The sequence below is a fragment of the Crocodylus siamensis genome, chromosome 5 (genome assembly GCF_052110815.1).
Source record: "Crocodylus siamensis isolate JL-2025a chromosome 5, ASM5211081v1, whole genome shotgun sequence".
NCBI lineage: Eukaryota > Metazoa > Chordata > Crocodylia > Crocodylidae > Crocodylus > Crocodylus siamensis.
In genome coordinates, this window is record NC_143399.1 from 46,380,847 (window position 1) to 46,404,760 (window position 23,914).

Sequence of the window (23,914 nt, forward strand, 5' to 3'; positions counted from 1 at the left end):
CCTGGCCCAGGCGTGTCTCTCCCGGGGCCCGAGGGGGGCCCAGCAGGGAGGTGGCTGAACTGGTCCCTACTTAGGAAGACAGAGGCAAAGAAATCGTTAAATATGTTAGCTTTGTCATCTGGCGTGATGACTAAGTTGCCCATCGTGTCCTGCAGGGGCCCCACATTACCCGGGACCCTCTTTTTACCCGCTATGTATTTGAAGAAGGACTTCTTATTGTCCTTAATCCGGGAAGCTAGTCCTATCTCCATCTCTGCCTTGGCCCTCCTGACTGCCCCCCTACATCCTCGGGTGACTGTAACATAGTCCTTCTTGGTGATGACCCCATCCCTCCATTGGGTGTATGCCTCCCTTTTAGCAAGGAGACATTCCCGGATGCTCCTAGTGAGCCATGGGGGTTTATGTGCCCTCCTGCTCCCTTTGACCCTTGTTGGGATTACCTCCCTTTGGGCATGGAGGATCGTCTCCTTAAGGAGCAACCACTCACCTTCGACATCTGATTCCCTTCCCCTCTGGGTCCTCAGCGCTTCCCCAACGATCCTCCTTAGCTTGTTGAAGTCAGCCCTCCTAAAGTCTAGGGCTGTTGCCTTGCTGCAGCCCTTTGCCACCTTACGCTGGATGGTGAATTCCAGCAAGCGATGATCACTGTCTCCCAGGTGGCCCATCACCCGCAGCCCCCTCACCAGGTCATCACCCGTGGCCAGCACCAGGTCCAACAAGGCGTCTCCCCTGGTGGGGCTGTGCACCTCCTGGTTTAGATGGAGGTCCTGCACTCTGGCTAAGAACCGACGTGAGCGATCAGACTTGGCTGACTGCTCCTCCCAGCAGATGTCTGGGAAGTTCAGGTCCCCCATGATGACCACATCCTTAGCCCTCACTGCCTCTGTGAGCTGACCTAAGAATTCCTGGTCGAGCTCTTCTCCCTGGTTGGGAGGTCTATAGTAGACTCCCACCGTTAAGTCTCTCTCCCCTGGACTGCCTTTTACTCTAACCCAGAGCACCTCAGAGTGCCCCCCCTCTACCCCCTTGCTAATTAACGAGGAAGTATATTCCTCCTTGATGTAGAGTGCTACTCCTCCACCTTTCCTTCCTATCCTGTCCCTCCTGTATAGCCTATAGCCCTTGACACTCACCGCCCAGTCATGCGATGAGTCCCACCACGTTTCTGTGATCCCTACTATGTCAGGGCTGGTGACAGCTAGGAGGAGGGCGAGTTCCTCCTGCTTCTTCCCCATACTTCGAGCATTCGTGTAGAGGCATTTGAGGCCTCCAACGGTTGTGCCCACTGACCCCCTAGTCTCAGCAATGCCCCATCCCCCATCACTTACCTGTTTCTCCCTTTTGACGATTGGTCTGGGCTCGCTGGCTGTTGCTGGGCCTGGTAGTTCATTGTCTCCTCCGCCCTCATCTTCCCCCTCCCCCGACGAGCCTAGTTTAAAGCCCGCCGAAGGAGGTTCACCAACCTGGAAGAGAACACACGCTTACCTTTAGGGGAAAGGTGGAGCCCATCCCATCCCAGCATGTCTCTCATCACAATGTGCCGGTCATGTTGAACAGTATGGGTCCAAGGACAGAGCCTTGAGGGACCTCACTGGTCACAGGGCACCACGATGAGTGACTGCCATCAATTACAACCCTCTGGGTCTGACCACAGAGCCAATTTCCCAGCCAGCAGATTGTGGTGGACCCAAGGCCAGAACTGGCCAGTTTGGCCAAGAGGTGATCATGGGATACCAGATCAAAAGCTTTTTTGAAGTCAAGATATATGACATCAATCTCTTCTCCCTTGTCCAGGTAATAGGTCACCTGGTCGTAGAAGGAAATGAGATTGGTCAAACAAGACCTACCCGCAACAAACCCATGCTGGCTATCGCTTAGATGTTAGCTTGGGCCAGTCCATCAAGGATGGCCTCCTTAATAAACTTTTCTAAGATCTTCCCCAGGATAGAAGTCAGGTTAATGGGCCTATAGTTAGCTGGATCCACTCTCCTCCCTTTCTTGAAGATCGGCACCACATTGGCCTTCTTCCAGTCTTCGGGCACTACACCAGAGCGCCAGGAGTTTTCAAAGATCTGTGCCAGGGGCTGGGCTATGACACTCGCCAGCTCCTTGAGTACCCTGGGGTGCAGATTGTCAGGGCCAGCTGACTTGAAGGTATCCAGCTTCTCAGGATGTTCCTTCATGAGGTCAGCATTTATGGAGGGTAGGGGATCCCCATCACCCGGATCTCCCTGTCCCATAGCAGGCATGGGCATCCCATGAGACTGATGAAAGACTGACACAAAGTACCTATTTAATAGGTTGGCTTTTTCCTGGGCGTCAGTTGCCCCATCTGGTTTAGCAGGGGTCCAACGTTGCCCTTGCTTTTCCTCCGGCTCCCCACATATCTGAAAAAGGACTTTTTGTTGTCCTTGATGCTTGAAGCTAGTTGGAGTTCAGTTGCAGCCTTGGCTTTCCTGGTTTGCTCCCTGCAGGACCGGACCAGTGCAGAATAATCCTCTTTGGAGGTGAATCCCGTCCTCCATCCTTTGTAGGCTTTCCTTTTTAGCCGCAGGAGGTCTGCTACGTCCCTGAGAGCCAGGAGGGCTGCTGTGCCTTCTTGCTGCCTTTCCTCCATGTTGGAATAGATTTAGCTTGTGCACTGAGGATCGCTTCCTTGAGAAGCAAGCACTCTTCTTGAACTCCCATCTCCCTGGGGTCTTGGTCCCTAAGGGCCTGACCGACAAGCCTCTTGAGCAAAGTCGGCTTTTCTGAAGTCAAGGACTTCCGTGTTGCTGACTGACTTGACAGCTTTACGGTGGATGGTGAAGGTGATCAACTCATGGTCGCTGTCACCCAGCTTCCCATCGATCACTAGGTCGCCCCCTGTAGCCAGTACCAGGTCAAGCAGCGCTTTGCCTCTCGTTGGCCCATAGACTTCTTGAGTCAGGTAGAGGTCATCCACGCACGAGAGAAAGCTTTGTGACCGCTCGGATTTTGCTGAGCGATCTTCCCACGAGATGTCCGGGTAATTCAAGTCACCCATGATAACCAAGGTCCTGGAGCAAGTGGCCTCAGTCAGTTCCCGGGCGAACTCCTGGTCAAGCTCAGGACTTTCAGTGGGAGGGCTGTAGTAGACTCCCACCGTTGTGTCCCCTGTGCTGTATTCCCCACGAATTTTTACCCAGAGGGTCTCTAGCTGTCCATGCCGGTCGCCAACATCAGCTTGCAGGGACATGTAGCTTTCCTTCACATAGAGAGCTACACCCCCACCCCTTTTGTCAACACGATCCCTCCTGTACAGGGTATAGCCCTCTATACCCATGGTGCAATCATAGGTGGAGTCCCACCAGGTCTCCGTTATCCCAATGACGTCATAATTCTTTGCACTGAGCAGGAGGACGAGCTCGTCCTGCTTGTTTCCCAGGCTCCTGGCATTAGTGTACAGGCAGGCAAGTGTCCCCTTGGGGGCTCTTGCCTTGCCCACAGATTGTGCCAGGGCTGGGGCAGGGGTGGGCTCCCTTAAGTGCCTTGGTCTGCTGGCTTTGCAAGGGTCGCTCAGCGGGCCAGCAGTGGCAGTAGTCCCCCCATCCCCCAGCGGGCTTAGTTTAAAGCCTGGTGGAGCAGGTCAGCCAGCCTGGCTGAGAAGAGCCTCCTCCCCAGGGGGGAGAGGTGGAGGCCATCTCTTCCCAGCAGCTCGCTGCCTCTCTCGCCAAAGAGCGGGCTGTGGTCATGGAAGCCAAAGCCTTCCCGATGACACCAGCTCCGCAGTCTTTGGTTCACTATGTGGATCCTCCTCTCCCTCCTCAGCCCATAGCCCGAGACTGGGAGGATCAACGAAAACACCACCTGAGCTCCCAGACCCCTAAGCCCCGCTCCCAAATCCCTGTAGCGCTTCATGACCTGACTGGGGGTGCTCCGAGCCATGTCATTGGTGCCCACGTGAATAAGGAGCATGGGATAGTGGTCTGTGGACCGGAGGAGCTCTGGGATCCTCTCCGCAATGTCTCGGATGCAGGACCCTGGGAAGCAGCAGACTTCCCGGGCTAAGGGGTCGGGGCGGAAGATTGCCCCCTCAGTCCCCCGCAGGATGGAGTCTCCAACAACAAACACCTTTCGTTTTGTCTTGGGGAGAGCGGGGGCAGTAGCGGTGGTTGAGCGTGGGTTAATTGATTCAGATCACTGTCCCTGATTCGATTCAGCCAAATCCAAATCTGAAGATTTGATGCTGATTCAGACGTAGACACAGCTTTAAAAAAAATTTCTACATACCTTGAGGTAGCAGGTGCAGCTCATGATCACTACAGTGCTGGGGTGCAAGGAGCGTCCCACAGGAGTGCAGGGGGACCCTCCACATGCTTGGTGGTGAACCCAGAGGTGGACCAGAATTAATTCTGGTCCACTTCTGGGTCTGCCAGGGAGCACGTTGGGGGGCCCCCCTGTGCCTCCCCAGCTTGACGAGCGGCACAGGGGGACCCCCCCAGACCGTGAAGGCACCCGTCACCAAGCCAGGGTAGTGCGGCAGGGCCCCCTGTGTGCTCCCCAGCCGACCCAGGAGCGGACCCGAAGTGCTTCTGGTCCACTTCTGGGTCTGCTGCCAAGCATGCTGGGGAGCCCCCCACACTCCTGTGGGACACTCCATGCACCCCACCACTGCAGCATTCACAAGCTGCATGCTACCTAGAGGTATGTAAAAAAATATTTAAATCCAAATCTCCGAATCTCTGAATCTCTCCGAATCGATTCAGAGGGTTATGATTCCATTTGGAGAGATTCAAGGGTCCCTGATTCAATTAGGATTCAGAGATTTGGCCATTGAATTGGGCCAAATCTCCACTGAATCAAATCAGGGACCAAAGCTTCACACAGCCCTACTGCTTCAGGAAGAGTCTTCCCTCCCCCTGACCTTTGTAAACCTGATGGTCCCTGGAGCCCATTCATGCTCCATTGTTATTCCATCTGGAAACTCTCCTGAGTCGCTGCTGCCAGTCCTACAGAGGCGTTCCCTACAAGGAGAGGGTTTGAAAATTCCAGTGATAGATAGTTGTGCATTAGGGGTGAGTTACCAAGTCCATTTGACAGAAAAGCTCTGAGATGCACCTGTATATAGCCCTGCATGCAAAAGGTGCTATACCCTCAGCCTCTCCATAGTGGAGAACGGAGCAGAGAAACAAATGCTTTGAGTAGTACAGTGATTCTCAACCTTTTTAGATTCAAGGCACCCCTCATTAGACTCAAGGGACCCCTGGGAAAAAAACAATTTTAGTTTTCACTTGTATTTGACTATAGAAAAATAATAGAGCAATTCTTCTGTTGAAAAGAACTCAAAAAGACCACAGCAGGTCAGAATGCTTTTAAAACTATGAATTCATATTTGAAATCTCTTGGTTTATTTTGTGAATCACATTTGCACACCTAACAGTGCTAACATTGCACAGCACCCTTAAAAAGATCTCAAGGCACCCCAGGCTGCTATGGCACCCTATATGAGAATCACTGGAGCAGAAAATGAAGGTGGGAGAAGAAAAATAAAGGACTCGATCCTCAGCTGGTTTAAATTAGTTCTGACTTGCACCAGATGAGCAACACACAAACTTATGAACTAGAGCTCATATAGCACACCATGTCACCTAGTGCTAATTGCACCTTGGGGTATTAGTCTTTGCAGAGAAACAGAACTGAATGATCCCTCAACACAGCATTTGTGTCCCGGGGAGAACAGCTGTTATGGGGGGGAAGTCTAGCATTACCCATAGCTCATGCTGTACCACTCCTGAGGATAGGAAACTCCCTTGTTAAGACTGTTAGTCCATCTTCTAACCAAATGCATATCCTACAATAACAGCTGTCATGCTATCTTTGAACCCTATACCAGTAAGCCATGGTGTGCTGAAGTTACTCTCCTGTATTGGCTCTGCCTGCCCCTCTAGGCAGAGCATAAAGTGGAATTCAGAGAAGCCCCTCTCTCAAAGGCACAGCGTGGCAAGAGTAATGCAAGGGAGAGGCATGTCACATTCTGCTCCAAAAGCATGATCCACAGTGTGACGAGACTGACTGCTATGTATGTATTAGAGATGGGGAGGCCTGCACATGACAGGCAGAGAGGTTAAAGACACCTATAGTTAATGAAAACACAAATTTTGAAGATATGGAACATCAAATGTCAAGACTTAAACTGACCTTTTAGTAGAGCAGAACGCCTTTCATCCACTGAGTGCAGTTTCTTGCACTTTCCTCTGAAGCAGCTGGCACTAGTCACAGTCAGAAACTGGACTAGATGACCCGTGGGTTTGATCCAGTCTGGCAGTTCCTGTGTCTTTATTTAGTTAATGCACCAAAATCGTTTCCATTCTGTAAAGGATTTTTTTTCAGTTGCTGATCATTTTTTCAGCTTTTCACCTCTCGAGCTGACAGTTTCCCATGTTCTCAGACAAGGTATGAAAGTTGTTTGAAAGTTTGAACAAAAATGGTTCAGTCATTTTCAAGAACAAAGGAAGCAAATGCATTACACTTTTGCCAGGAGAAATAAAAATCCAGGATCCATATTTTTTCTGAACAGTTCAAGTCCCAGGAGGGGAGGTGGTAGGAGAAGGGACTGAGCAATTTGGCCAGGAGAACAATCGTATATGTCTTTTGGTGGATTGATGAAAACAGAGTTTGATTTGACCGAGTTCAAGGATTTCAAAAACATTCTTCATGCAGACAAAGTGGTATTTTTTACAGGATAACAGAGTGCTCTAATGCATGGGTATGGATATTGAGTAAAATATTTATTTCCTTACATGATCTCTCGATATTCCATTGGCTTGCTGGAAGCTTGATGCCATGCTAATGGGCAAATTTGCTACCAGTCTCAACAGTAGTTGGATTAGACCCCAAAAGTACACCTAAGAAAGTTAAATGGTAATCCATTTATATGCACAGATATAGCTGGAAAATGGTCTCTGAGGATGTCTTATGTAGGCACTTTATAACAATTCTGTAGTTAAGCTTGTGTTCTAAAAAAGCCCTAAAATGGAGTATAAATTACTGGTTTTTCTCTAAAAGTACACCTACTTTTAGGAAAATCAGTGTGAAATTTCACACCGGGTTAGTTTTTATGCCTTTGAATACTCTGTGCAGTTTTTGTTCAGTTTCTCATCATAAAGTTTTAATGGGAAGGCTTTGAAATTGCCAGGTCTCCTTTCCACCGTTGACTGATATCTCTTCCAAAAATTGCCCACCTACACAAAACTTGGTGAGGTGGATCTTGATTGGATCTGGTGCAATAGCTTTTTTTTTTTCTTTTTTAATCTAGCTTTAGGAGCATTTTTTTAACCATGATGTGTCATGACTGTAAGGTTGCTTACTGCACTCACAAGCTTGACTACTGAGGCAAAAATCATTCATGTCAGGTAACCCTTTTTCATCAAGATCCAGGATTTAACCTAAAATGGAGAAGGGCTTATGTGCAGCTGCTGGCATATAAGGGCTCATCACATGCACAAGTGCTAGTGGATAACATTTTCCACTTCACAAGTTACTCCCCACATGCATCTATTTCCTCCTCCCCCATCCCTACATGCATATATTCACTGCTTAAACATTAAGAAAACCTTGGGAAAATTATACACAAGATACACCGGGAGCCAGATTTGTTACATCTGTTAACATGCATAACACAACCCTATAAAAAGTTAATACACATTCTCTACTCTTCAATCCATGGGCACCTGCCTTACTACTACCACAAGGCCACTGCAAGAATGTTCTATGAGACCCTGTGTGGACTTGCCTTTAAATAATATACCACAAATCAGGATGGCAGCGTGACACAGAATGCATTCCTTAACAGTCTTGGGAAAAAAAGATTGCTCAGGAAAAAGTACAATTCCCGCCTTTTGATGTATTGATTTGCTGGAATGTTAAAATATTGAAATGATGCCAGGAAATGATTTGTAAGTCTCAATATATTTTATGAAATATAAAGATGCTATTATTACCCACTCCGACAGAATGTTACAGACCTGATGCTGCAGCTCCCAGGTTTGGAGCCTTCCAATTACTAATTAATCTGCAATGCATTTGATTTACTAATGTAACACTCCAATGACCCACGTGCATTAAGTCCATTCACAAGCAGCAGTTGCTGTTAGCAGTTTTGCCTTCTGCGTGGAGACATGTTTCGGGGGGGGGGAGTTTAAATGATGGGTCTGATTGCCCTGTATCTTTCATAGTCACTTACATTGGTGAAACCGGGTGTTAAAAGTCATTATTCTGATTTGAAAGCATTTAACGCCCACTTTTTCCCTGATGTAAAACAGCAGTACAAAGTGCAGGGCAACTCATACCCTGTAATAGTTACAAGGAGCCATTTCTTTATCCTATGAAAACACTCTTTAAAACAGTATGTTATTGGCAAGCTCACACATGCATGTGTATGGGGGTGCATGCACATTTGTACTTAAAGCACACGTAAAGTTATTGATGTATTTCTATGGCATCTGTCAACAAAAGCATCACTAGGGACGTTGGTGTCCTGGGAAGAGGTGCCCCATGTAGTGCAGATGCAGGGAATAGAGTGCTGAGCAGTAGAGAGCAGGGGTGTGCCAGGGCTTATGGCGCACAGGCTGCTTCTCCTGCTGCTCTGGTGATGTGAGGTTCCCTGGGGGCCTCCATTCCAGCACCTCCTCTAAACCAGTGGCTGGGACTGCTGCCCCATTTGCCCACCCTAGTTAAGCTACTGTCAAGACATCAAAACTGCAGAAGTCCACATAAGCCACTTTTAATCTAAATAGAGGCTTGGACACGCAACAAGTTTATACCAGTGTAATTTATATCAGTTTTCTATACTAATCCAAATGACAACAAAACCTAAAACAGACACAAAGCTGTAACAACATCTCACCACTAGGTGAAGGGAACAGGTAACTGATTGCTTACCTTGAGCAAACAGCTACCGTGGGATATAGACAACTACAAATAGCCAACTCATACACCGGTGTAACTTATGCTGGCTGAGACTTACCCCTTATTTTTTCCAGGGTAATTCTACAGCAGATTCTAGCACTAAGGATTGCCTTAATTCTCTGCCTTGACTGAGCTGTTCTTGGATGGAGGGCAAAACATGGCACAGGGAGCTAGCTGCAGCTCCCTGATCCTTCAAATGGTACACAGAATTTCAGGGCTTCCTTGCATTATTGGCAATAGCTCCATTTCTCATGAAGGAGCCTCCTTTGGTCACCACCCCTGCTCACCTTCTCCCCACATCCCTTTCTACACTTGATGTCAGGTGGTATTGGTACATCCCCCTCAGAGAAGATGGCAGTGCAGAGGTGGCAGACAAGAGAAGTACTTTGCCAGCTTGCGAGATTCCTTTTGCATCAGGGTGGATGATTTGTATGTTCGTTCAAGTTGCACGGCAAAGAGCAGAGCTAATGTTTCGTAGTTTCATAGTTTCTAGGGTTGGAAGGGACCTGAGTAGATCATCTAGTCCGACCCCCCGCCATGGCAGGAAACAGTACTGGGGTCAAACGACCCCAGCAAGGTGTACATCTAGCCTCCTCTTAAAAACCCCCAGGGTAGGAGCCTGCACCACTTCTCTTGGAAGTTGGTTCCAGATCCTAGCTGCCCTGACCGTGAAGTAGCGCCTCCTGATATCTAACCTAAACCTGCCCTCTGCCAGCTTGTAACCGTTATTCCTGGTCACTTCTGGTGGTGCTTGGGGAAACAGTGACTCCCCCAATGCCTGCTGATCCCCCGACTAGTTTATAACAGGCCACAAGATCCCCCCTCAGCCTTCTCTTTTGGAGGCTGAACAGGTTCAGGTCCCGCAGCCTGTCCTCATAGGGCCTGCCCTGCTGCCCCTGATCATGCGAGTGGCCCTCCTCTGGACCCTCTCCATGCTGTCCACATCCCTCTTGAAGTGTGGCACCCAGAACTGGACGCAGTACTCCAGCTGCAGCCTGACCAGTGCCGCATAGAGGGGGAGGATCACCTATTTGGACCTGCTCGAGATGCATCTGTGGATGCATGATAAGGTGCGGTTAGCCTTCCTAACTGCCTCCCCACACTGCCGGCCCATGTTCGTCTTGGAGTCAATGATGATTCCAAGATCCTTTTCCGCCTCCGTGCTGACAAGAGGGGAGTTCCCCAGCCTGTAGGTATGGTGCCGGTTGTTCCTCCCGAGGTGCATCACCTTGCACTTGTCTGTGCTGAATCCCATCCTGTTCACATCCGCCCACCCTTGTAGCCTGTCTAGGTCTGATTGGAGCCTGATGCTACCTTCTAGTGTGCTCACATCCCCCCACATCTTAGTGTCATCAGCAAATTTGACTTCTTAAAACATTTCCTAGCCTCATCGTATCTGCATAGTGGCTTGGCCTGCAAAGCACAGATGGGATTTATATTGCCAGCTTTGACAATGAGACATAACTCTGAGTGGCTCTGGGGGTTCTGTCAGCAGGGGACCTACACAGATACATAGTGTGGGGACTACATGGTCTGTTTGTATCCACTACTAAGACAGGGAAATGCTTATCTAGGAGCTCGTTAGAACAAAGTTATAAAAGGAAAAACAGGAGCAACTCATGCCTCCTAGTCTAGCACAGCAAGGAAATGGACCCCAGGCAGTAAAATGGAACCAGGGAATTCATTATCTATGTTTCACAAATAAAAGGCATTAGAGATCACAATAGGACAGAGGAGCTTGGATTCAGTTCCAGGTCTGACACAAGCTATGTGTGATGTATGGTAAGTCACTCGGTGCATCTACATGAGATGCTTTACTGCACATTAGACTAATCAAACATGCAGTAAAATATCACCATCTACCCATGTGCAGCAATTACTGTGTAATAGATTAAAGTGCCATTTGCCCAATACCTACAGATACAAGTACTAGAAAACAGCACTTTAAACTAATGCCCAATATATGTGTAGACACTGACTGGTAGCAAATTGTTCCTGGTCAGTCTAGGCAGCAGGGGGCCACAGGGGGCTGGAAGGAGCTGTCTCAGCTTCATGGACAGCTTCCTCCCATCTGTGGGGACATGGGGGCTGGCCCCAAGCCAGAGGTAGAGGCGGGGAAGGGCAGGAGGAACTGTCCCAGCTGAGCGGGCAGCTCCCTGCCAGCCACACACAGATCAATGAGCCAGGACAGCTCTCCCACACCCCATGTAGATTGAGGCTGGCCCTGATCTGCGCACAGCTGGCTGGGAGCTGCCTGTTAGGCTGGGACAGCTCCCCCTAAACCCCAGGGCTTCGGGCCAACCCCAGTCTCCCTGAAGTTGGTGTGGCAGGGAGCTGCTCACTGAGCCAGGACAGCTCCCCTTCACCCGCCCCCTCCCACCCCATGCCTGGGAGCACAGTTTGTATCCAAAGGCATGACCTTGCATCAAGCTCTGTGTAGAGCCCCAGTGAAGTCAGCATGGCTCTACATGGACGTAGGTATGTGCAAGATCAGAGTCTACAGCTGTGATCTGTATATTCCCATAACTCCTCAGAAAAGGAACACCAGTAGAGCCACACATTTAAGAAGCTGACTGGATTTCTCTCTTCCCAGCCCCTCTCTACCAGGAATACTTTATGCAAATAGGAACTCTCTTTTACCATCTCCTGCTGTGCTGCAAAAAAGAGTGGGAGGAGAAGAGAAGGGGTAGGGGGAATGCAGCCTTGTTCACTATCAGCTGCTCAGAAGAGCAGAGCAGGGACAAGATTGATGATACTCTCTGGATGTAAGATCTCCTCCTTGTGAAAGGCTGCTTATGAGGCCTGATAGACTTGTCATCTCTTAATAAACATCACTGATATGTCGGCAAGGAGAAAGCAGGAGTGTGGGGAGGACACACAGAAAGGCATCTGGCAATTTGCTCAGAGCTACACTCCTTTCTTGGCCCAGGCCTTATGTGCAATGAACTCTGACTTTCCCAGGCAGTGTGTCCCCTCTAATCAGGCTTTCAGGTAAGCTTCTCTTATTGCATGAGTTCCCAAGGGGAGCCAAATTCTGGCATTTAAGACATTTTAGATTAATTGACTATTTTCTGCCCAATAAGAGCCCGATTCTGCAAGGTTTTTACTGATCCTGAGACTGAAACCCCAGTGAAGTTGATAGAACTTTTGCCTGAGTCATGGATACAAGGACTACATAAAGCTAGTGGTGTGTAGGTGAAGGACACTTCATCAGCAGTCACTGAAACAGCATTTCTGCTGTTATATGCCCTCTATAAATTGCTCTTATAGTGTTTGGAAGCCACTTTGCCAAGTTCTGCTTTCTGTTCTACTGCTGTAAATCAGAGTGACTCACTGGAAATCAGAGGCCATGTCTCTTGCTTTTGTTTAATCTCTGTAAAGTCACCATTGAAAGTTTTAGTGCTCAGTACATTTTAACCAATAAAAATAGAGAAGAACCAATGAGCCATTGTGTGTTAGCTGTGTGAGTGCAAACAAACCAAGTTACATTTGAAGCAATCGCTATTAATTCATGCAGGTACAGTTTAAACAGCCGCATTTCCGATTACGGAAGAGAATGACAAAATACATGCATGTGCACGTGACACTGTATGTGCATGTGTAAAATGCAGCTGTATAAACACACAAACACATTTGCCTAAAGCTGATTTTAATTTGACCAAGCTACAGATACCTGGATCCCTGAATCATGCATAGGCATGAGCAGACAATTACTGTTTTCTCTCACATACAATACATGCCCAAATAAGATATGCACCTTGTCTTCAGAAGGCAGAATGTAGGAAAAAAGATTTTCCCAGAATCATGGCCAACTGTGTGACAGAGCAAGTCCTCCTGGCAACAGAGAGTGTTGAGGAAATGTGGCACCAGGAAATTCCTGGTACTTGCTGGATCACCCTGGATTGCCACACTTCCTGGACACTGTGGCATTTTACATGTGGTGTGGTACGTGGCGCTGGGGGTGCTTTGAATTAAAACTCATCGAACATGTTTTATTTCAAAGCGCACCGCCGCCATTTTTTCAGCACGGAAATGCGCAGTGACACTGATACACCTGACGTAGAAGGCTGCTGAACCGTGTCGATTGCCATGCTCCAGCAGATTCAATTAACTGAGTCTGCTCTGATGTGCTAGATTTCCAGCCCATCGGAGGAGCCTCTGCACATGTGTATAGGAGCCCTGCGATTTCAGGAGGAATTACTCAGTGTCACACGAGGTTAGGCCCTAGACCTTTACAAAGACAGTAGCAAGACTATTACAATATAAACAGGCATTGCCAAACAAAGTAGATCAACTGTAGCAGGATGTGCCCCACCACAGCTGACCCACTTCGTTGGGTGAAACACACATCTCCTGTTGTCCCACATTGGGCAGGGGCTTGATCCTGAAGGACAACAAGTGCTTCGTTCCTCACTTAGGCTAGGGACAGACATTCAAAAGCCTGAGCCTGAATTGATTCAATCTTTGCAGGTTAGTCTAACCTCGCTAGGCTAAACTGGTTTGTAACCATACAGGCATCATCTCTAGACTGAAAAAATGCAGGCATGTGCCTGCAGTGGCTCAGGCTAGAAGCTGGGGGGGGGGGGGCTAAAGCAGCCCTCCCTTCCCTTGCACAGGGAAGCTGAGCTGAGGGGGTGGGCCAGGCCCCAGCAGGAGCTCTGATTAGGGAGGGGCTCCCCCCACCAGCAGCCCAGCAGGGAATGTTTATCACCCTTAACTCAGTGTTTATCAACCCATTAAGAAAACAAAGACTCTCTCCATTAGTTCAAGCTCTTCTTAACCAACTTTTCCAAGGAAGGACTACCTGTCGATTAGCGCCAAAAAACATGTCTGCCTTTGTCATCTCCCACAGCACAGACTGTAGCCAGCATGTGGTCTGCTAACTAATGCTGAGAGGTGTCTGTGTAAAGCAGAGGGGAAGGGGAAATAATCCCTGCTTAGCAGGGAGAAGCTGGGCAGATTCCTGCAGTCTGTGCTGGAGCTCCAGCAAGGGAGTAGAGGGGAGGGGCCAGCCCTGCTGTGGAGCAGAGAGCCCCACCCAGCCCAGAGAGCGTGTCAGGATGCTGCGGAAATCTGATTTAACTTAAACCAGCAAGGGGTCTGGCACAGACATTGCATAAACCAGTTTGACCCAAATCAGTTAAATCTGATACTATATTCAACCAGGTTTATCTCAAACTGGTTTCAGCCATTTTCAGACTGGCTTATGTGCACAGAACATCTATTCTTTTACAGGTTTAAACCAGTTTATGTGTAATGTCTGTCCCTGGCCTTACAGAGATGTGCCCCAGGCAATCTCTGAGGCACGCCTCTGTAAGCTGGGAAAGCTAGTGTTCCTCACTTAGAGACACATCCTGGACAATGGCCAGGGCACGTCTCTGTAAGAGGGGAAAACCAGGCAGATGTTCCCAGGGCTTGAGGGACCCGATCCTGTGTGGGAATTCCCAAGGTGCACAGAACTGGGCCCCTCAAGTCCTGGCAGTGCCTGCCCAGGGAGACTGGAGAGCCAGAAAGCTCCAAGCTGCCCACACTCTCACACCATAAAGCAAACACATATCTGCCACAATAACATGGCAGAAACTATTACCACCTTTTTCACAGCCTAATATTGGGCCTCTGCAGTGTGACAAGGGGTATGGACATCTGTTTTTTTGGCCTTTATGCCACTATAAAATGTTTTGTCAGCACAAAAGTGACATGTTTTCACCTTCAGTTCTTTACTGTAAGTAGTGCTTTATATAAATTCCTTTAAAGTGCTGTTTCCACATCACAAGCTTCATCAAGATACTACTAACAGCTCACTTGCTGCTTCAGATACCAGCTATAGTGCTCAGCCAATAGCTATGGCTTTGAGATGGTTAAAACATGACTCGGCCATCTTGGCAGCTGCATGGCATTTATAAGGCATCTTTATACGTGCTCTGGGATTAGGAAGGCATTATAATTAGAGCAGCTCTGAGAGCCATTCTAATTAAAACATCCACAGCATCTCGTGTATTTAGCATCCCACACTTCAAAATGGTGGTGGGAGCACTTTAACAAAAGCTCATTTGATGAACTGTAGTTAATGCCACCACCATTTTGAAGCATGGGGACACTGAATACATGAGATGCAGAGGCTGCTGGAGCATACTAATTAGCATGCTCCAGCAGACTCGATTAATTGAGTCTGCTCCAATGCACTTTAATTACAGTCCATTGGAGCAGTATCCCCACATGTCCACAGGCACCCATAGTGTCTCCAGGCTTGCTTTTTTTCCAACAAAAAAAAATGGCTTCCCTGCTTAAAGCACATGTCCTAGTTTTTGGGAACAGATTTTGAGGGAAAAAGGTGCATGTGTGTGAAAATATGGTATTTTGTTACACTCAGAAAGAACACATCTAAGGAATTACATGTGTACAAGTAGCTAACTCCATTCCTCCTCCATGCTTTCTAGTATGGCTGAAAACCAACTTTCACAAAGCCAAGGTTATACACACAGAAGAACATTTCAGAAGCCCACACAAGCAAATTATTGCATCTGGGGGGTGTAGGAACTCTACAGGACATTCTAGATCACCTTCCAAGTTGTATAGAACAGAGCCCAAGTCTTTAAACATTAGATTCTGCCCAACTGGCCAAGGCACCTGGCTGGCTATGGTCCTAAACCCCACCAGAACAAGTGCTCCCGCAGATAATTCAACTAGACAGGCTTCTTTTTCTGCAAATTCCCATCCACAGAGATTCCTGCATTTTAAGCAGGGAAGTTCCTCACACTGTATTCCTCTCTATATATCCTTAACTCTGCCCCATAGTGTAGATGCAAGTCTTTAATTCCTTGATCTCATACAATTTCTCAAACAATACCAAAGTATGTCACTTTTTCTATACCTTGCATACCACTTTTGTTAAACCCTTTCTTAAATTAATGTCATAGTTACATTAGTCTAATATCTATTTACTAACCTAGTTCAAGTCATAAGACAAATCCATTGAGTTACAAGTACGCAGTACCTCTCAGGCTTTGAGACTTGAGACTCCTTTAACTCATAAGCCCCTTTTTCTCTTAAGGTCTTATCCAACAAGTCTGCAACAAAGAAGAATTTAACACATTTCCCTACCTGTTCAGCTGACAACTTCTTCATGACCTATGACAGAAATGTCAAATTTGGACTTGTAATTAGTGGATCATAATGAATGAGTTCACAAGAAATTTAAGTCTGTAGCTTAGAAGTGCACTGGAGTAGCCTCAATTTGATAAGAAAGAAAAACAACTTCTGATTGAAAGGTCAAAGTTCATACCTAGTATTTCCTGTACTCAGCAGCCCATAACCGACAAATGTACCTAATGTCAAGTTTTAGTTCAAAAGGGCACTCAGACAGTTGACATCCCATAAGAAAAATAGATGGATTTTGGTGACCTCTAATTGTAAGGTCAAAGTTCAATATTTAAATTTAGGCTTTTGTTTTTACCATAATGTATAATTATACCCAATTTCAAGATACTAACTCAGGAGGAACATGGAGACAGGGTGACTAGCCAAACTAAAAGCTTCTATACTCATTAAGTATTTCCAGGACTGTCACTGCATTGTACCCAGTGCTTAGGTCAATGAGTATTATCACATGATTAATATTTAGTCACACTTACCTATCAGAAGCAGTTTCTTTAGCAGGTACTGTATCTACAAGAAACCTGTTAGTGCCTTTCTACTTGCCAAATCCCTAAACAGTCCAGCCACTGACCCTAGTGGACTTCTGAAAGATTAAGCCATTTATTTAGGTGCCTAATGCAGATTGTTAACTCTTGCAATTTTAAAGCAACCCTCATGGCATATTTGGTGATTTTCTTACTTTCCACTCCCAGAGGTAGATGATCATATAAGAACATCTCAACTTTGTTTTTTCTTATACTAAACCCTTATAGTTTTATGGAAAAATCTTGTGTTTCCAAAACCAGAAGACTGATAAAGAGAGCTCCAAATGGACTCATTCTTAAATCTCATGATTTTCAAGCCAATCACACATGTTTTTAGTGATGCCTAATGTGCAGTAGCCTAATTTTACTGTGCATTAGCATATTAGCATAGTTTTTGACATGACTCTCTAATTTGCAGTAAAATAGGCTACTGTGCATTAAAGTGCACATGTAGACATGCCCACGGTGTTTCATCTTCCAAATTGGATTAATAAATACTCAGACGTCAATCAAAGTATGATGTGAAGGTATCTAAAACAGTCCTAACAAATATTTTCTAGCAAAGAATTAGAAATACAACTCCAGACCTATTCTGATATACAGTATTGAGTGAAGAATGGAATTAAGCTAACAAACTTAAAAAGAGAACATCTGAACAAGCTGTTCCTTAGCCTGCAAAGATTCTTGTATACTGTGGAAGCACCCATGCCTATCCCATGAGGCATGTCTTAATGTGTCCATGGGGTCTTTCACAGTCTCATTTCTTTTGTGAGTGGACAGCTTGCTTCTAGATTCTTACAACTGGAGCTGGGATAAGGGCAAACCATTCCTGCCTGCCAAGACTTGATTTTCTATGCACTTTGGGAGGAGGTCTTATCCCCCGTGGGTGGTGTCCTTAGCCAGCCCTGGCACTGTCTTCTGGGGCTCTCCCTCCCCTACACCCCACCTTATGCCAACCTTTGGGATCTCCAAAAGATGTTATGGGGACACAGGCTATACCTACAAATTGTGCCTTCTGAGTTAAGTAATGTATATAAACAAAAAAAAAGTGGAACTCAAAATATCACTCCGGGACTTAGTCTCTCTCTAGCCCAGAGTCAGACAGCCCTGGTCCTTGCCTTGAGAAAGCCCCTTTGTATTTTAGGATTCACTGTAGTAACTGTCTCTTGTGGGCCACTTCAGCCCACTGTACTCACAGTTCTTCTCTTCTTTTCTAGGTTCAGCGTCCCCAGTCAAGCCCCAATTTTCCATCCCTGACGGCCAGGACCAAGCTGGGGGTAAGTTGCTTGGCTCCTCTGAGCCACTATGATGGGTCTGCCGCCAGCTGGCTGCCTTCCACCATTCGCCCCTCCTGCGGCTTTCAGACCTCACTTCTGGTCCTCTGGTCTCTGCGGGTCAGGGTCCTTTTAATTCTAGCATGCAGTTCCATCCCTTTAAGTGCCGGTGGCATGTGCTTATAAAGGACAACCATGCCGGTGCTGATGTTTCCCTGGCCCTTGCCTTTTCTCCCAGTGCCGCTTTTCACTGCTGCTCTGCCGCCTCAAGTTGACTTAGCAGGTAAGGTCCTGCTTCTTTGCCTTCAGCACCATCACATATACACATAAACAAAATAAAATCTTAGGTTACTTGCTGTCATATAATGTCCATTATCTTTGTTTTTTATATATACCAATATATTATAATTTTTTAGATCCCCTGACAAAGATTTAGTGCTGTGATTTTGTAACTGCATTTTTTTTATCTTTTTTTTTCCCTCTAAAGATACAATGCAATTCCCCAAATCTGTCGTTTTATCAGAGATTGGCTTTGATTTGGATTCAAAGGAATGAGGTTCTATCTAGCCATAAGGACAGTGGCATGTGAAACATTAAAAGTTAATTTAGACCAGGGTTTCTCAAGACCTTTTTTTAGACTCAAGACACACCCCAATAGGCTTGAGACACCTCTTAGAAAATGACACATCTTAGTGTTCGCTTGTTTTTTGACTAAAGAAAAATAATATAGCAATTTTCCTTTTGCAAAGAACTCAGAAAGACCCCAACAGGTCAAAATGTTTTTAACCCTATGGATTCCTATTTGAAATCTCTGGCTGTGTCCAGATGAGCACAGCTGTGTGGTATGTGGCATGGCAAACATGTCTGCAGCACCATATACCACATGTGCAGTTGTTCTCCACGCTGCAAGGGAGCAGCATGGAAGGGTTTTTTGACCCCTGGATACCCAGGGGTAAAAAACAAAAACTGGAAAAAAAAAAGCAGTGGCACACATGGTGGCAGTGTGTGCCGTAAAAGCCAGAACTGGTCAGCCAGGGTCGCACTCCAGTGCTAGCCAGGTCTGCACAGCAGAAACAACATGGCTGCAGCCACCGGAGGCCCCAGTACACCAGGAAAGGCTGCTGAGGCCAGCTTAGTACTGTCCCTAGCCTCCCCCAACCCACCTGGGGTAACTTGCCATGTGCCAGTGTGCACATAGCACAGGCATTCCCTGGGGACAACTAGCAGTGGCCCAAGAAGTGCCACCACTAGTTGTCCCCAGGAGACCAAATGTCCATGCATGTCTGGACATGGCCTCTGGTTTTATCTTGTCAACCGTGTTTGCACAGCTAATAGTGCTAACATTGCATGGCACCCTGCAGTACCCTTGAAAGGATTTCATAGCAACCCAGAATGCCATTGCACCCTGGTTGAAAATCACTGACTTAAAGAACTGTTCGAGTGCAATTTTAATGGCTTCCACGCCAACACCAAGCACCAGATATTGTTGTCATAGTTACAGAGGAGGACCAAACTTACTGCCAAACTCTAATGCAAAAGCTCCCTGAGAAAAGACATTGGTACCTAAACTGCACCACTCAAAAGGCTTCCATGATTTGATGGTTGCTTTTGCTACTTGATGGAAGGTACCAATCCTTTCTTTTTTCCCTGAACTGTGCCAGGCAGAAATGGCTGTAGAATTCATTCTCAAAGGGCTAGAGGGTTACCCGACCATGGATGGACTTATAGACCAATGACACCTTCAGTAAAACATACTAGGTCAGCTTTAGCAGTAGTATTTGTCAGATGTAGATCCTGTGTATGGGTTGATTAAAAAAGCAGTATGTTTCCAGAAATGTGTATGAGCTGCATGCTAGGAAAGGAAAAGCAGTTGGCAATTTCCTCTTTTTCTACCGAGTTCATGAACGGTATCCCACATTTTCTGCCACCTGAGCAGCCACTGATGAAGCTGTGTGCAACGTCCCAAGATCTTACAGTGATCCCTCAAGGCCTCTCTCTTGGGATGATGCAAGCATTGACTCCTACCATCTTCCCGTTATAGAATGCGACAGGGAAAGTGGGCAAATCACCACCATCCTAGGGCACCTCTGAGAGCACTACACTGGGGATAAATACAGGCACCCTTACTTAGAAAAAAGAGAAGGGAGAGGGGAAGGGGGTAGGGAGCTTCTTACTATCTAAGAAAGGCCCAAGTACAAACTCTGGGAGCAAAAGCTAATCGACTGAATGGATGAACCCTTTGAATAGTCGTGAGACACTGAGAAGGGAAGGAAGGAAGGCAGTGGCAACAGTAGTGGAGTAATAGCAGCAATCCCCAGTGCTCAGGTGGCAAGACTCAGAGCTTATGGGTGTGTCCACACATGCAGGCACGTACACTTGCAGCAGCTCAAATAGAAGTGGCGCAAATCTGAGCCGGGGCTTTTTGCCTTAGCGCACCTGCCCGAACATGCACTTTGCTGTGAGACAAATTGTGACACTTGGAACAAAATAACCCTGCCTGGCTCCTCCCAGATCTGCAGCCAGGGGGAGCTAGAGGCTGGAGCAGCACCTGTGCTGCACACTGCACCCTCTACCCACTGCAGCAGTCTGGCAGTCGGGGCTGCTGCCTGGCTGTGACCTGCTGCCACCTACAACAGCATGTGGCCCCAAGGCTGCACACTTGCCAGACCTGGATGGGGACTGCATGGCCATTAGAGGCATCTGCACCTCTGAACCAGCTGCCAGTGGGCTGTGGCAGCACAGTTTGCCTTTCTGCAGCATTACTGCCATGTGCGCCATTGCCTGTCCATTTGGGCAGCTATTGCTCAGAAGATGTTCTCAGGGTGGTGGCCTGTTTTGAACTGTCAAAGCATGTCCTCCTCACCCAAGTGACCAGGAGGTCAGCCACCTCCAGCTGGGTCCCGGGTGCAGCTCTGAGAAGACTTCTCTGCCTGGGTCCTGCCACTTGGATGCATCTACATGGGCAATTAATGGGCACCTATGCACATGCCTGATGCCTGCTAATTAGCACATTCCAGCAGCCTTGGTATCACATGCATTCAGTGTCCCCACACTTCAAAATGGCAGTAGGAGCACTTTAACTAAAACTCATCAAACAAGCTTTAGTTAAAGTGCCCCCACTGCCATTTTGAAGCATGGGACGCTTAATACATGAGACACTGCAGGACTTTTAATTAGAGCAGCTCTGAAGAGCTGCTTTAATTAAAGCACCCCTCCCCACCCCAGTACCCTGGAGCACATGTTAAGTCCCCCAAAGTGACTGAATCAACTCCAGCACAATACAATAACTTAATCCTAACATCACTATCTACATGTGCATTTAAGCACAGTAATTTAACTCCACTATCAGATAGTACCTGTGTCTGACTGTAAATTAGTCTATACTGGCCCAATTGCCGCACACATGTAGATGGTGATGCTTTACTGCGAAGTAAATTAGTCTACTGCACAGTAAAGCACATATGTAGATGTGCCCTGTGAGGAGCATACTTGCAGCTCAAATGCAACTAATGCTACAGTTAAGCATAGCTCTCCCCTTGTGTACACACAATCCTCCAAAGCAAGCCCGTTTGCAAACAGCTGGACATCATCATTCAATACCATAATGTTTTGCTGCAGCATGTAAATTCTTTGGCATATGAAGGCCCTAAGAAAGGAGAAACAACATTATTTGAAAATACCGGGGTTACAGCATTCGTAAATGGCATTAGCATTTCCTTAACTAAGACTATTATCCATATCATCCCACACATATGTTAAAAATAAGGAAAGCTCAGGCTACAGGTATGTTAATGACTTCAGATATATTATACAAACAGGTCATTATCATTCACTTATGTCAAATAGCCAAGTACTAGAAATACAATTCAGGGATTTTAGCTGAAAAATAAGAGGAAAGTTTTTTTCTGTAGTAATTTACCTACTGTGAATTAGGCCATGGATCAAATATATTTATGCAAAACTCCTATAGCAAACGCTTTATTCAGGGGAAATCATGTATTATATATTTTCACGGCATCTAGCACAAAGGAGCCCCAACTTGGTTAGACCCTATAGTGTTGTCATAATATAATTTTAAAATAGTACATCACTCTCACATGGGTAGTTTGTTCCAATGTTTATAGAGCCTTGTGATATATTATTTTATGGTGTGCCTTTGACCAGTTCACCTGCACAAAGCCCTTTTCTGGGATGGCTTGGAACTTTCCTATGGTATAGTATTTTCAAACAGATCATTTACAAAAACAAGCAAACAAAAAACTCAATCTACTCCTTAATCGTTTGTCCTTCAGACCTGTCCCAAAAAGCAACTTCTATGCCATTCAAATTATGCCTCTTTTTAATCTGATGCCTTTACAACCTACATGGCTAGAAATGGAAGCTTTGTCCCAGTGGAAAAAGAAAGGCCAGAATATCCCTGTCTCCCAATCAGGCCCAGAACTCATACTTCCTTAGATGATCCTGAGAGAAGAGTCTAAACGTAACATTTTTTAACTGGTGGAGAAGGGAGGGAACCACTATTTTAGATAATTTTAGAGGCTTTTATAAATAACCTTTTAACTACAGCGAGACTCATGGTACCGTAGTAAGTTTACAAATAGAAGGATTCAAAACATAATCCAAACAAAATTCTTTAAGAACCATTAATACATTCCTACCATCATTTTTCTGTGATATATTGGCACCCACGGAATGCATGGCATAAAGTAAGACAGGTCAAAAAAACAAAACAAAGTCATACAATAAGTGTTTCCTAATGTTTAAAATTTTCACTCAATTTTTCAATAAAATAAAATATTCTCTCCATTCTGTCCTTATTCTTAAATCCATCTTCTCTGTTTTCCAGTGGGGTGATAAACAGAAAGGAAGAAAGGAAAATCCTGAAAACACCAGAATGGAACAAAAATGTCGTGAACTTTTACTTTGGTTTTTTTAGTTACAACATGATATAACTTTGGAAGACATGCATATTTTTCATAAGAGTATTTGTTTCCTTCAGGAAGCCATTTTTCAACAAAACACATTTGCAATAAAAAGTGTTCAGCAGGCTCCAGGGTGAAGATTGCTGGCACTCAGTCGCGCTGAGCTGCCTTACTTGCTCCTGGTTTCACCAATCCAAATTCATACTAGTTTAACTTTTATCCTACACCATCACACATTGTTCCTCTTTGTTCAGCAAGCCACATTGAAGATGTTTGATCTAACAGTTAATATGCAAACTTGGGCTGCAGGAACCACAAGTTCAGTTCCTGCTCTGTCCCAAGCATCATATGCATTACTGGACAACTCATTTAGGCCCAGATTTTTAAAGGCATCTGAATTCAGTGGGAGTTAAAACCCCAAATACCTTTAAAAATCTGACCCTGCAACCTCATTTCTAAGAGATGTATAGTACCACATCCCTACCTCAGAGAAGAAGGTGGTAGTTAGCTGTGTTAGTCTAAAGTTAGGTAGAAGGCATAGCAGGGTGGTACCTTTTAGATTAACTCATTCAGAGATACGTATCAAAGATAAAAGCACTAAAGGTTGTGAGGAGGTCAGATTCTGTGCAAGTAGAGCAATAGAAAGAGCTTAGCTAGATTGGCAAAAGTTTTATATTACATCAGCACACATTCCTCACCCAGTCTTCAGGAATACTATCCTAATAATAACCTGTCACAGGGTGTCAGATAAGGGACCATAGTATAGTGATTAAAGCAAATGAGACAGACCCACCTCACACTACAGACAAGGTTCACTAGGAAATGTGTATATGAAGTATATAATGTACTCTAAGTGCCATGAATTAAAGACATGGAACAATCTGTTTCTAATTCTGTCACTCATTTTCTGCATGATCTTTGGCAAGTTACTCAACTGCTCTGTGCCTCAGCTCCCACTACAGTAAGCTGTAGATAAAACAACTCTACACCCCTTTGACCTCGAAGAACATATTCAGTAGAGCTATAAAAGACTGCTCTCCAGCACAATGATCTCAGCAGCACTGAAACAGACTCCATTCCCAAATGTGTGGACTGTATGGCAATTATTGGT

The 23,914-nt window shown here is 46.2% G+C and overlaps 1 long non-coding RNA gene across 1 annotated transcript in view; it reads left to right on the forward strand.

Annotated features, from left to right (window-relative positions):
* The window catches only part of LOC149864017 (uncharacterized), a 41,264-nt gene extending 17,519 nt beyond the window's left edge, over positions 1-23,745 (forward strand). The window contains exons 2-3 of the long non-coding RNA XR_016442674.1: positions 17,825-17,884; positions 22,728-23,745. This is a non-coding gene — a long non-coding RNA (uncharacterized LOC149864017). The remainder of the gene's footprint in view (positions 1-17,824; positions 17,885-22,727) is intronic.
* The last annotated feature ends 169 nt before the right edge of the window (positions 23,746-23,914 follow it).